Genomic DNA, 14247 nt, shown 5'->3' on the forward strand with positions numbered 1-14247 from the left:
CAGTGGGACAAGAATCCATTAGAAATCAGATGTGGGCTTACCCAGTTTCCTCTTCTGTTGGCTTGGACTACACAAACAATAGTCACAATGGAAACAACAAGGCAGAGACTGTGAGCTCAGTGTAAGAGGAAGCAATTGACTCATTTTTTCTTGAAGAATAAAGCCTCTTTCTTCCCCACAACCTCCTCTGTACTTTTACTTGATATAGGATGTTTTCACAGCCTTCAAAAGATCAGACACCAGTAGGATGGTGCCATGATGATGCCACGTTATGTCAGCAGTGCCCCAGATGTCCTTTCCTCAACAATTCCTTCAGTGTGACATAGCTCCAGTGCCCTCACCGACACCTCTCTGTGCGATGAATAACCACTGCCCTCCTGTGCTGCATCTCAGCAAGGACCAGGGCTCCTTTATGATCTTCCAGGTTTCTGTGCATTCTGAAATAGACTCCCTTTAGTGGAATGGCCAGTAAAGAAGCACTGGCCAAACTGGTTTATCTGGGCACGGTTTGAGAACTTCATCCAGACAGCACAATAAACTTGTCCTGTTTTGTAGGAAGCAACCATTTGGTAAATGATGTCTCAGTTACACAGGCAACATGCATCAGTGGCTACAGTACGCTACTGTTTACCGTTAAAGCACAGAATAGTGCTGCTTTTGCTTAATTAGGCTTGATTACATATAAAGTAGTCAAGGAACTACTGTCCTAGAGGGGCATTTCAAAGAGATATCTCAGGATTCTTCTAGTACGATCAAAATATCCCTCTTTAAAATGTATGAATTATTTCATTACTCGGTATGGGATATTTCATCCCATATGATTAAAATTTTACAAAGTTAACAGTAACTGGATCTTACAAAGTGAAATGTCAGCCTGCTTCAATAGTCGTTAGCATTAACAGCCTGGTTCGTAACATCTGTGAACTAACCATGCAGTTGCATTCTATCTGGATACGCCTGTGCCATATCTCTACCATATAAAACAGCAACATGAATTTTTTAAAGTAGAAAATGTCACGGCTAATCATTAAAATAGAACTGGCTCAGCTTGTTAGCTAAGCAGTATTTCTTTCCAGCCTTCACAAAGGACACTCATGAATAAACTTTTTTCGTTTCAAAGAACTGAATAAAGACTGATTATCCACCTCTAGGCACTCGAAATTCCCTGTGCTCCTACTATAAGATGCATAACATCAAATAACAGTGAAAATATTCTAAGCAGTCAGCTATGTTTTCATTCAAAGCACAGAAAACTAATCCACTACAATGTGGCTTGTGCATTGTTAGAAATGAATTCAGTGGGCTTGATTTTTCGGTTTTGATTTAATCACGTTTTAAACCCACTTCGCTGTTCATTGTGGTCACATAAATGACTGTGGTGGGAAATATTCATGTTTGTGCCATCAGAGCTGCAAAATTTTATAGTAGACATTAAGAATGTAAATATTGTCACTAAAGAGTATGCATTAATTGCAGTATTTACTCAAGCCAGGCCTTTAAAATCACTACACTGTAAAACTGTATTCCCACAATATGTCCATCCGTCTAAAGTAACTTCTCAGTACCAGGATTTTTAACCACATTCACAAGCACTCACTACTTTAATAAGTGGGCTGCCCTGATAGAGAGCAGCTCTGGGAGATATGCACAAAATGCGCAAAACTATGAACAAAATTAAAGGACTATGCCTATTTTAATTCCCACTGAGGAAAGAATCCAGTGTAGGTCAATGATTTCTTCTTTGTTCAGATACTTGACTTCAACCTGTTTTGAAAATAAGGGGGTTTATTCCCCATAAACACTAGGTACAAAAATGCTACTGTGAATTCAATACATTGCTAAGTCCAGTGCATATGCTCAAAGCATGCCTCCTGGATTTCTCGGAGAACCAAGAGTGCCTTTTCCGTCTCTTCCTTTGAGCTGTAGTTTGGAACCCATGCAGAAATGTGACGTTCTTGATGGTTTTGTCCACACACTGCTTTTAACTCTTCCGGTTATATCATCTTTGTCTGACCTGTTCACAACTTCGAATAAGGCTCCCTGGCTCTTCTTTCTTTCCCCAAATAATACGTAGTTCAAGATGAAGAATTCAGTTATAAACTAAAGTACTGTGTGACATGGTATTGGGAATCTACCTGCAAGAATAAGAAAAATATGCAAGAATCCTATTTGTGGTGAAATTAACAGTAATCTAAATGGCAATGGAAATCTGAATTGCCAACATAGCATTCCCCTTTTTTCTAGAGCCAGCCTGGTCCTCATGTAAAAAAAGTACATCTGTCCGAGTGGTCTTCACTTCAGGAATTTGTGGAGGGCTATCACTCTTTAAACTCTGAAATTCCTTAGGCAGCTGAAGATCACAGAATCACAGCAAGGTGAGGCTGGCAGGGCCCTCTGGGGGCCAGCTGCTCCAACCCCTGCCCAAGCAGGGACACCCAGAGCAGGCTGCCCAGGACCACGTCCAGGCGGCTTCTGAAGGTCTCCAAGGAGGAGACCCCACAGCCTACAGGACTACATTTATAGATGCTGCTGAGATCCCCTGAGTTTCTGCAGGCTGAGCAGTCCCAGCCCCCGCAGCCTCTCCTCACAGGAGAGGTGCTCCAGTTCCACCACCTTGGTAGCCCTCCATTGGGCTCTTTCCACTATGCCCACATCTCTCCTGCTCTTGGGGGCCCAGAACAGGACACAGCGCTCCAAGGATCATCTCCCTTGAACTGCTGGCAATACTTTGCCTAATGCAGCCCAGGATACTGCTGATGTGAAATGTGTGTCCCTTGTATATTACATACAGTCTGGTAAACATCTGCTCTGCAGCTTATTGGGCATGAGGGAAAAGAACAACTCAAAGAACAATACTTGATTTTGTAACTTGTGTTCTCAAGCTTCCCAGTTGTTCTTTAAATTATTGGCAACCATTTTTTCCTTCTTCCCAGTTCCTCTTTTGGTGGAACTTAAATTCATGTTAGACCTGTATACAAAGCTTATTTGCAGCAGGTTATCCCTGAATCATTATTTTCTTGGTTTTGTTTATTTGATTGTTTGTTAAGTGTCTTTTCTGGATCAGGGTCCTTTTCACCAAATATGTATCTGATTTTTCCCACAGAAAGAAGGAAAGAAAAAAACAAAACAAAACAAAAACCCACCCTTGTTATGATTTGTATCATACTAAGCCTTAAATTAATATTTTATGTGCTTAGTATGCCTTCATTTCATCTCTCTCTTCTGCTTAGAAACAGTTCTACTCCATGCTGCCAGTCTACAGAGCAGTATTTCGTATTAATGTATTCTTACACAGAAATTGTGATGGTTAGGAGGATTGTCCCAGTCCCTCAGCAAGGGATAAAAGGGATGCTTACCAGTTACGGTTTCAAGCAGCTGTGCCATGAGAATATATTAATCAGCTGGAGGTCCCAGACTGGAAGAAGGAACAATTTTTCCCAGCATCTGGTAGAAGACTATTATAATCTGGTGCCCAATTAGCAAAGCACTGAATGGAGAGAACTAATAAGCTGTAGAGCACACACTGGAAGAGAGCTCTCTTCAGCAATTTTGCTGACCACCATGATTTTCTCATATTTTAATCATTTGTAAGACTCATCAACAGCGAAAACATGCAGGTGAACATTAACAGGATACTGAACTGGGATGCCAAGGCTAGCTAAAAATAAATGTGCTTCTTATCTTTTTGGCTGGAAAGCGTGCTGTGAACTAAAAGGGACAGGAAACCAAGCACAGCAAGCACAAAATGCCTTCTTCACTTAATACACGTGGGACTTGCCATGCCTGCTCCCTGGAACAGTGCTTCAATGCTAGTACCAGTGTAATGCTCTGCTCACAGAATTCAGTTGTTACAGATAAAAAAGATATGCCCTTGGTTCTTGCTAAGCCTTCTAATCCCAGCTTTGAATAAGTTTAATAGTTATCAGTTAAACCCTGGCTAGAGTAAATCGTTAATTGCATAGGTAAATTTTCCCCAGCTGGAATTTATGTGCACATACCCACATAGAATAAGGGGCCAAAGGGGAAAAGGAGAGAGGGAAGTGATGCCACTTCTGTCCTTGATGAAAGGAAGACCATACTATACCAACTTCTGTCACCCCCAACAATAATACCTTCATTGGCTATGCTTTTTTCTACCCATAAAAAAGAACAAACCTTTTACCTGGTGGCTCTGTCATCAGTTCCATTTCAGCTTGGGTCCATCCTTTGATAAATCCATGGTCACAGCACAGATTCTCTGTCCATTTGGTCGTTTTGAGGTTACCACTTTGCTACCTCTGCTGCTGGCCTTTCCTGCAGTAGAGCCCTTTTTGCCCCAATCTAAAATCCAAGACAAACTGTTCTGCCTCAAAAGCTGTCCAGTGTGATTGTGCCAGCAGATGCATTTGCAGCTTCTAATTTTCTTGTCCTGGAACTAAATTACTCCCTGCTTGATCTTTTCCTCCTCAAATTTACAAGTAATCACTTGTAAGTGTGTGCCATCCCAAATTACCTGCTTTGCTGTGCTCACCCCAGAGGACTACTGGAAGGTTGTGCAAGTCTCCAGTTAGCTCACTGTGCTGGAACACAGCTGTCCCCAAGAGCATCTTTTTGCATTGCTTGATTGAAATAGCTGTACAGAAACTGAGAAACTCATGTGAAGACAGGGACTTACACTTCTGTATGGTCCCTCATATTAAGGAGGTAAATGGAAAATGAAGAAGTAGACAGGTAAAAACAGAGCTTGTCTTGAATTGTGTGGGTCCCTGGAGTAATACCTGAGTGCACATGCCGTAATTCATGTTCACATTGCAAAATAGGTGGGATGGGTATCAAGTCGGCAAACTTTGCCTTTAATTTATCCCCTTGGCTATGCAGATAGGACTAGACTCAGAGGACTGCAAGAACATTTCCTAACTTGACTTTTCCAGGAAGAGACCACAAGGTATGAAAGTGTAGTTCACATTTCCTTTTCCGTCCTATTTTTGTACATCAGCAGCCTTGTGTAATTCTTAACTTTCATAATACAGAAGAAATGGTCCAGCTTTTCATCATAGCCTAGTAATTTTACTTTTCTGTTGTCAGGGTCAAACATGAGTTCCCAAATATAATTTTTGAGATGCCCACTGCAGACAAAGATACAGGTACAAGCTGCGTAAGCAGGTTTTTGGTAGCTTCAAGTGAGCCAGCTTGGCTCATAGCAGCAGCCTGTTACTGGTGACCTGTGGCTACTGTGGGCTAAATTATTGAATTAAAGAGTTAGTAAGCTAGAAAATTATCAGGATACAGTGCTGGAGAAACCCAAGCTAGCTAGTTAGTTAGCTTAAATTTGTTAGCACAAGCTGCAGTTACAGAGGACTTGCAGAGCAGTGCACTATTTCTGTGCCCATGCAGTCCTCCATGCAGCAGCACACTGCAGATTCACTGTTCAGCAGACCACCGATTAGATCTGAAATCCAGGACCAAGGTCCCACAGCTACAGTGAAATGCAATCCAGCCATGCTGAGCCTTCACCACCTGGTTTTGATGGGTGGAAAGAGCAGCAGGCGTGAGGCCAGGAAGCAGCTGTACCACGCTCTGGTCCCAGCTCCCACCTGAAGAACTACAGGACCAGGGGCGGGGTATATTATGCAGCACAACTGTTCTGCACTTTAGGCAGTACTCGAGAACGTTTAGATTACATTAGACAAATAATTAGTTGTTTACTGTGTGCGTAAAATATGATTTTCTCCTAGTTTAACCACACTGCTTAATCATGCCTCCCCAGCACAGATATTTCAGCCTCTTTCCCTGTTTTTCTTGAAGCAGCGTATCATTGATTTCCTCAGTTAGCTAACTCAGGCACTCAGTTAGCCACAGTTTTTTATTCAAACAGAATTTAATTAGATTGGAGAATCATCCTTTTGTATGCCCAAAGATGTTGAACCTAAACAGAAGGATATGGCCAATTGCTCTCCCCTGCATGCGTACTACAGCTCACAACACAGTCATTTTGAAATGCCAGCAAATGCTAGCACCAGAACTTTTGCAAATGTCACATATTTGAAGATAAGTACTTAAAGTTTTAACTCTGAATAACTTATTCATTTCATAACTCATTTAACCTCTTTCTAAATTATAATCTTATGTGGTGTTTTTTTCTGAAGTGGAAAATTATTTATTTGTACTGAGTGCAAGAAGTCTAATACTCTAAACTACTTAAAATATGTGAGTCATCCCAAAAGCTACTCTAATTACTATTTTACTCCTTTTATTTTTCCCCCATAGGATTGCATGAATCTTTTCTTACCTTTGTTTTTTCTAAGAAAACAACATTTGTAAGAAGGGTTAGTCTCCATCTGATAATTTTTGACCTCCTCGCCCAGTTTCAAATGAATCTGGAGAAGGTTAGAATTTTCAAAGTTTCTACGAAGATACCGAGATTAGACACTAGTAATGTTCCCATAACAGGAAAGGAAGGAGAACACGGGAGCCTGTTTGGCAGGAGCTGCTTCATCCTCACCAGTGACTGAAGCCCATTCTGCTACTGTGGTCCAGGCAACAAGTTGAAAAAGGGTAAGCAGAGGGCAAAGCTTGTGTCTAGAAGGACGTACAAATGAGCTTGGAATATTGCAGGATTGTGGTGGGGCATTTGAAATACAGAAGAAAGCTGAAGGTATTGGCAGGAAGTGCGGGAGGCAAGGAAGAAGACTGGGAGAATACTTTGGTGGCATAACAGTAGGAAAGTGTCATGGACATAGGATATTGGTTTAACAAAAAGCAACTTTCATTAATTTTTCTATTTGTGAAACAAAGCAGTGGTTTGATAGGCCAGCACTTGCTTAGCCCTTTTGAATGGAACCTGTCTGTACCTTAATTGCCAAATCCTTTCAAAATGGAACATCAGACAGGGGTTTCTAAGTCTTTTCTTAAAAATGTACCCATTGCACATGAGCCAATATTTAGAATTAGAAGAGGCTGGTATACATGACCGTGTAATCTGTACACCGCCTTGGGATTTCTATATCTTTTCAAACTTCAGAAAATTACGGTTTGCAAATCAGGAGTTCTGGGTTTCCAAATTTGATAAATCGAGTAATCAGAAAGAAGCTTGTACAGTTGTTATCAGATTTATTTTCAGCTTATGATCATATCATGATTTATAAATAGAAATATTTTTAAAATGAGTATTAAATCTTAAACTTTTATTCTTATTGAGGGATGCAAGAGAAATTACAGGGTAATGACTGTAGGATAATACTTTCTCATTTGCACCAATTCAATTCTTCCCAGTTAGTTTTTTGCAGACTAGTTGGCCTGCACTCTTCCCAATGTCTAAATTCTGTTCACATTTTTGCCAATGTGCCTCAGTGTTCACATTTTTGCCAATGTGCCTTTGAAGTCAAATAATGACAAGTCTTTGTGGGTATTCTTAAAGTACTTCAAGTATTCTTGAAGTAAAACTGTCTCTATGCCACCTGTCTGGTGTCACAGCAGAAATTCACAGTTTGTTGTCTCATTCTTTAAAACCAACCATGGTTTTGTTAGTCCGAGCTGCAACTTTGCTTAGGGCGCATTGTTTCAATGGCAGCCATGCAGTCAGTCAAGCTGCCTGCTTGCTTAGTGTGCACTTACATGGCAAGCCTTGCTGGGAAGAACCGTGCATGCCTTTGCTAATAAGCTGTTATTGAGCATGTTGATATGTTGGAGCCCAAGTCATGTGGCTTGCCCTTGTCATGCCTGCAGTTTTGGTAAAAGTTACAAGAAATCCCATCATCAGCACAAAAGTTCTGTTACCTTCTATGCAGCACTGTGAGCTGGTTCCCTTAACCTACCTGGAACTGATGGAGTTTTCCTTGAACTACCTGAAGCAGAGCACTTCTAAAAATCTGTCTGCAGTGTGTTGTAGAGTATTTGTTTTTTCTCAGTATCATATCAATGGCAATTACTGTAAGCTGCTGGGGGAGGCAGCTGTTGCCCATACACTGGTAAGTTCATTTTATGGAAATACAGACTTCATATGGAATTTTCCTTTTCTTCTGATTGTATCCGAAGTGAGTATGTGATTGAGCAGCTGTGTAGAAGGAGGCTTTAAGATACAGGAAGAAGCCTTTGTGGTTTATTAGACTATATGGTTATGAGTGAGAGAGAAAGTGTTACTTGGAGATGCAATGCATTTATTCAAGAGAATCAGGTTGTAATTGATGCTCTATCCTCAACTGTGCTTCTGTAGCAGGAAAACTAAGAGCAAGAAGATGAGTAGAACTGTTGTATACAGACTAGTGATGGCTAACAATGGTTCCAAAACTTAATGGACCTATTCGAAGAACAGTCTACCCATCAAAGAGTGTGCTGGGCATAGGAAAGTCACTGCATGGAAACTGGCCACTATGGCCCCTGTGTGATGTTGCAGTTCAGTGGTGAGCCACAGTGTTGCTGTGGAGGTTGTTTACTTAGTATGGGTATCATGACTGTCAAAGAGTGGGACTTTCATGCAGTGCTGGAGAGATTTTTTTCACATTTTCTCAATTTGTAAAGGGCAGTTCCAGACCCTATTGTAGGGAGGAGTGTAGAGCCAAATAGCTGCTGATTAATGCCTTCTGTTTTGTGCCTGATGAATTTTATGGATTACAGTGAATACAAGGCTAATTTGTCTCCTAAAGCATATATTGATATAAATGCGATCATTTTCTGCGCTAGGTAACTTGGGTTAATAGAGTGTTGTTTCAGTGCATTGTGTTTCTCACATGTTCTGTCAGTATCAATAATGTCTTTGTGTGGCCTGCACTTCCTATTCATTACAAATGGGTGAGCAGCAGTAAGCCCTTCAACAAATAGATATTTCTTAAGCTGTCAACCCTGAAGCCTGAATAACCTAAGGAGGAGTGCAGCCAGGCCTGCCAACTGGAAACAAGAAACACTTCTAAAAATGTAGAGTGGCTTACAAACCAAACAAACCTTAAAAGTTAGGTTCAACTGCAACTCAGCTGTAGTTCCTGAAAATATTAATACACAAAAGAACGAAGGCAGCACCAGTGCCTGATGTCAGCTGTCTGCTTTTCTGCTTTTCTCTCTTTTCCCTTCCTGCTTCTTCCGTGCATAGCACAACACGCTACAGGCATACAATGGGGAAGGGCTGCAGGGTTCCCTGAATTGTTCTGGTTAGCTTTCTCCGCGTGTGACTGCCAACACAGTGCACAGAAGAGATTACAGAAAAGCTTGAAGAGATTTCAATGTCTTCCCAAGAAGCTGAAGCAGCAGCAGAGCAAGAAGCAGGTGTTCATCACTCCATACAGAGGCATGAATGTGCCTGGCTAACATCACTATGGTTTTGGCTCTTCCCTTCAGCTTCTACCTGTAAGAAACTGTTGAAATTCTTGGGTCACACTTATACCTGAATTTGAAAAGATAATGCCATTTCCTTAGATGCTTTTCCTACATAATCTCTATTCTTTCAAGCTGCTTTCTCTGTTCCCTCTTCTTTTCTTGCAGCAATTTAGAAGTCTCTGCTGAATGTTGGATGTAATGTTTGCTGCGCATTTCCTTTTGGTCCTTTGTGGCATCATGCATGCACTGAGGCTAGACAGCAAAATGTCCTGGCCCTCCAACCTGGACCTCAGACTGCAAGGACAGACCAGTCATTTTCTGGGTGTAAGCAGTAGAAATAGACTTCCCTCCCACCTACTTCTAGAGTATAAAACCATAAATCACAACTTTGTCACTGTATATTTTTTACCCTGGCCTACATCCACAGGTAGAAGGCAAGTAGTGATTACGGTAACAACAGAAAAAAAACTCACAATATATTATTTTGCTAATTCACATACCAGCTTTAAAAAAGACATCTTACTCCAGGAGAAAGCAATATGACTGTCAGTGAAACAGCTATCAGGGAAGAGAAAATAAAGAGCTGAGTTTATTAGTCAAGGCTGTCTGTCTTTCTTGGCAATTCATCAAAAACACGCGTATTTTGGAAACCCTTGAATGAAAGAAAAAAAAAAGTGTCTTTTCAGTCTTGGAAGAGGAGAGTGTCTTTCCAAGGATACAGTGGTGCTTTTTAGAAGACCAGTGACTGTGCAACGTGTCTGTCAATGGAAGGCTCTTTTCAGAGCAAAGCTTGCTCCACCACTTCAGGTAGCTATTGACTAACATTACTGACTGACTCAAATCCTTGTTGCCTGAAAACTCTGTAAATACAGTCTGTTTAGTGTGAGCAAAAAGCAGGGGAAAACACAGATAAATTGCTTTAGCGAGGACTTTTTGAATGGTGCCTGTGAGCCAGACTCCTCCCTCGGCACCAGTTAGGGGGAGGAGGAAAGGGAACTGGCTGGGCTTTAGCATTGAGGGCTTGCTTGTCTGACTTATCCCAGCTGAAATTGCGACTGGCCAACAGGACTTCAGCCAGAAGCACTACCGTTCTCCTTCTCCCCCGTTTTTCCTATTCCACTCCAACACACAGTTTCCACAGAAACAGCGTAGCAAAAAATAGTCCAGTTTTGGGTGCCTTCCTGCAGAAGTAAATGTTTAACAAAAGAGTCTGAAGAAAGTGTTGAGTAATTAACATCTAATTTTGGTGAAAAGCTTTATTAGAGCTTAGATTCAAAGGTAATCTGAATATGAAAAAAACATTTGGAATTCCTCTTCCTCTCTCAACATTTTAAACCTTGTGCAGTAACTCCAGGGACTGCATGGCTATCTGGCAGCAGGAATACTAAACTAATATTCTAATTCATTGCTTAGGGATTTGTCTGATTTTTTTCCTGCTTTTAATAGCAGTATTGGCAAGTGTCTGATGAAAAAAAAAAAAAAAAAAAAAACAGAATCAAACAAACCACTGTAACAGGCCACAAAACAGCTTGCTCCATCTCCCACAGCCCAGCTTAGACTCAAAGCAAAATCCTTCCTACCATTGCACTTCATAATTATAAGGTAATTTTGAACGCTGAAACATACAGAAAGGTGGCTGAACTTAGAATATACTGCATGTTCCCAATGGACCCCCCAAGCAGGTACCTGAGAGACCTGGTTCACTGAAAGGCTTACTCGAATTTTGCCGCTGTTTCAGCCAGCCTCCTGACTTTCCAACTGTCTGTAAATAATTTCCCCGTCAGAAAAATGTTGTCATGCCAGTCACTAAGCTCAGTGATTAAAAATTGGCAAGTACCTCTCATTCCATACAACAGGCACACTTTGCTGGGCTATTTTCAGGCTTCTGGTCCCCATCCTCAGCTGCACAGGAGAGCTTATTTGCATGCTCACAGTGGTGATGTGCTGTCCCAGTGAATGCCCAGCTAGCCGAGCCGCTGGGAAATGGCATTGTGGTGGAATACGTTCCTATTACCATATCTGAAATCATGAGTGCTGACTGTACTCCGTCTGGGCAGTGGGGAGAAGTCAGCTGTGCTCCTTTTGGTAAGCAGCCAGGAGGACACAAGGATTGCTGTTGCCAGTGCTAATCAGTTTGGACAAATCCGCAAGAGAAAGAAGGATCAACAGTATCTCCAGATAGCAGGGAAGAGGAGGGTGATACAAGGGTGAAGGATTGCCTCTGTTCTGGATCTTATTGTCTGCAAACTATGGGAAGAATTAGACAAGGAATGCTATGATGCCGCTACAGCCCAGAAGTTAGTCCAATGCAGGTATTGTGATTTTCTGTACGGATGATGGGGAATGAGATTTTAAAGTAATCCACAGCTATGATTAAAAACATACCACAGGTATCGCCATAATCTATTTTAGTTTTACATCTGTCAACCTTTGACATTGATACTGTGATTCAGAGAGTGTTTTTAGTGGCCAGCACCAGTTGTGCAAAGGACAATGGTCATTTTGCTGGTAGCTTAATGGTGTACAAAATTTCACACCAATAACAGTGATCAAAGACAGTCAAAGAAATGTCATGGAAAAACAAGTGTGACAGCAGGCATAGACAGGGCAGGCAAGCACATAAAGAGCACATTCTGCTACCCAGCAGGGCAGCACTTCAGCAGCATAGCTCATTTTCTCACTCCACTTTGCAGTCTTCTGCTTTTCCTCCTGCGTGTGAGGCAGCAGCTGTGCTGCAGGAGATGATCCCACCGAGCACCGCTCGGTTCCCTCACTGTTTTGTGGCCCTTGTGAGAGCAGCAGGAACAGGCAGCCCTGCTGGCAGGTAACGCTTCAGGCTCTGTGCCCTGTCTCGGCTGTTTTCCTCTTCCCATCCACACAGCACTAGCCCAGGTACACAGTAAAGGCCTTTCAGCCCTTGGAGGAGAAAGGCCTCCTGAGACAATTATGGGTGGGGGCAGAAATATGTAATTATTCCCCCAGTTCAGATTCCTAGTAGCTGCAACACTTGCTCTTCACCGTCTTCGCAAAAATTGAACGCTGCCAATCAAAGACATCTGATCCGTGGGCAATAACATCCTGTTTTGTCTGCAGTGCTGCAAAGCTTTAGGCCATCGCTGAATCAAACTTCTAACAGAGAAGAAAAAGGTACAAAAAGAAAATGTATTTCACGATTACCCCCCACATTCAATGGAAAGTTTTTACTTAATATTCCAGTCACGTACATTCTGAACTTAAAACCACCCTGTACAGCACAGTACCTGATGACTTTGTTTACAGCTCTTTTTATATAATTACATTTTTAGTGAGGAACTTGATCAAAAATCACCTCTGCCTAAAATTTCCATAGTATCTCTAGAAAAGATGTTTTTCTACCTTTCTTCTGTTGCAGACTAATTGACCAAGGGATTTGGAGAGATGAACATGAAAAATAAGCAGCTTTTCATTTTTAAAACAGAATGGGGGTAGGGAAGAGGGGAAGTATGAACTTAAAGGTGATGACCTATTAAAGCTCTGTATGCCTCTGTAGTGTGTTCTCTGAAAACCAGTTTTGCCTTTATTTTGCAAATCTGTATGATTGTTTTTGGACTGTTTTCAACATACTTAACAGAAACTTCTAATTGAAATTGCTTACCTTGAGCACTAAGTTCTCTATCACCCTCCCAAAACAGTTTTTCTCGTAATACTGTAGATTTTGCATGCTAATGAATTATCACCTCCACTTTTTTCTTCATGCACGGCTTCAAAATAAGCATTAGCAATGCAAACAACCTACATATGAAAAATACATTAGGCTTTTAAAAGTTCTTTCATTTTAATTCTCTGTGGTGCTGTTAGTGACATAGGTAAAAATCAGACCAGTTAAGTGTAAAGAGTGTAAAATTACAACTTATCAGCCTGATTGTCTGTGCCCCTGGGAGACTTAAAACTGAAGAGTGAGTGCAGTTATTGATGCTCTCTTTTATTAGTTTTTTTCCATGAATTGGGAACAGCTCAACTTTGTACCTTTGGGTTTTCAAGGAACATGCTTGTAGGAGATTGGCTCAATATGCTTTTTACTTGTGTTCCCTTCCTAGCTAGAGTTATGCTCCCACCTGCCAATATGTGCTTTCCTGATATCCCCTCCTGGGGAGCCTGAGCATAGGAAGCCATTATAAACGTGAACTTATTACAGGCCGTAACTATCATTGGTCATTATGTTTTTCAATGAAAAAAAATTCCTTTAGGTTGCAATATTTAAGTTTCTATGGAAACATAACAATATTCACATTTTAATTGAGATTAAAATATTATTTTAATAATACCACCTGACTGGTATATTAAAACCATTCATAATAGAATATTTTTAGTTGTTAAACCAACCAGGGGGAAAAATCAAGCTGAAGCTGCAGTCATATCATTATTTTCTTACAGTTTTGTATGTAAAAAAGGGCATTTGACTAAGGGAAAGAGAAAGTGGTGATGACTACACAGATGCCCTTTGCCAGCCTGCACATAGAAACCATGCTGGGGGCAGATCATAGCAGAACATGACTGAGTATACAATTTTTAAGGTCTGATGCTCTCTGCTTGTCAGAATGGCTCCATTTTATTTCAGAAACAGAACTAGATATTCCCTCCTTCCTGCCCCTGAGCTGTAGGAAGGCCAGTCTCAAGGATTTTGTCTGTAGATTATCAAATACAGACAAAGAGTTCTTTGATATGTTGGAGATTACTACTGTTATTGAGAAAGGAGTAATGAACTTTGCTGAATATATTAGAAAACTTGAGAAATACATAGTAATGATATTATTAGCTATTTACCTTCTGGTGGCACCTGCAGGTCCTTCAAAATGCTGGTTCTTCACTGTATGAAGCACTTCATGTCACTCCAAATTCTATTCAATCCAAGCTAATGGTAGTGGATGGTAGATGAACACAGTCAACAGGGAGAACTAACAGTAGGGTAATTACCATACCAAG

Source organism: Anser brachyrhynchus (genome assembly GCF_964034855.1).
Source record: "Anser brachyrhynchus genome assembly, chromosome: 1".
Classification (NCBI taxonomy): Eukaryota; Metazoa; Chordata; class Aves; order Anseriformes; family Anatidae; genus Anser; species Anser brachyrhynchus.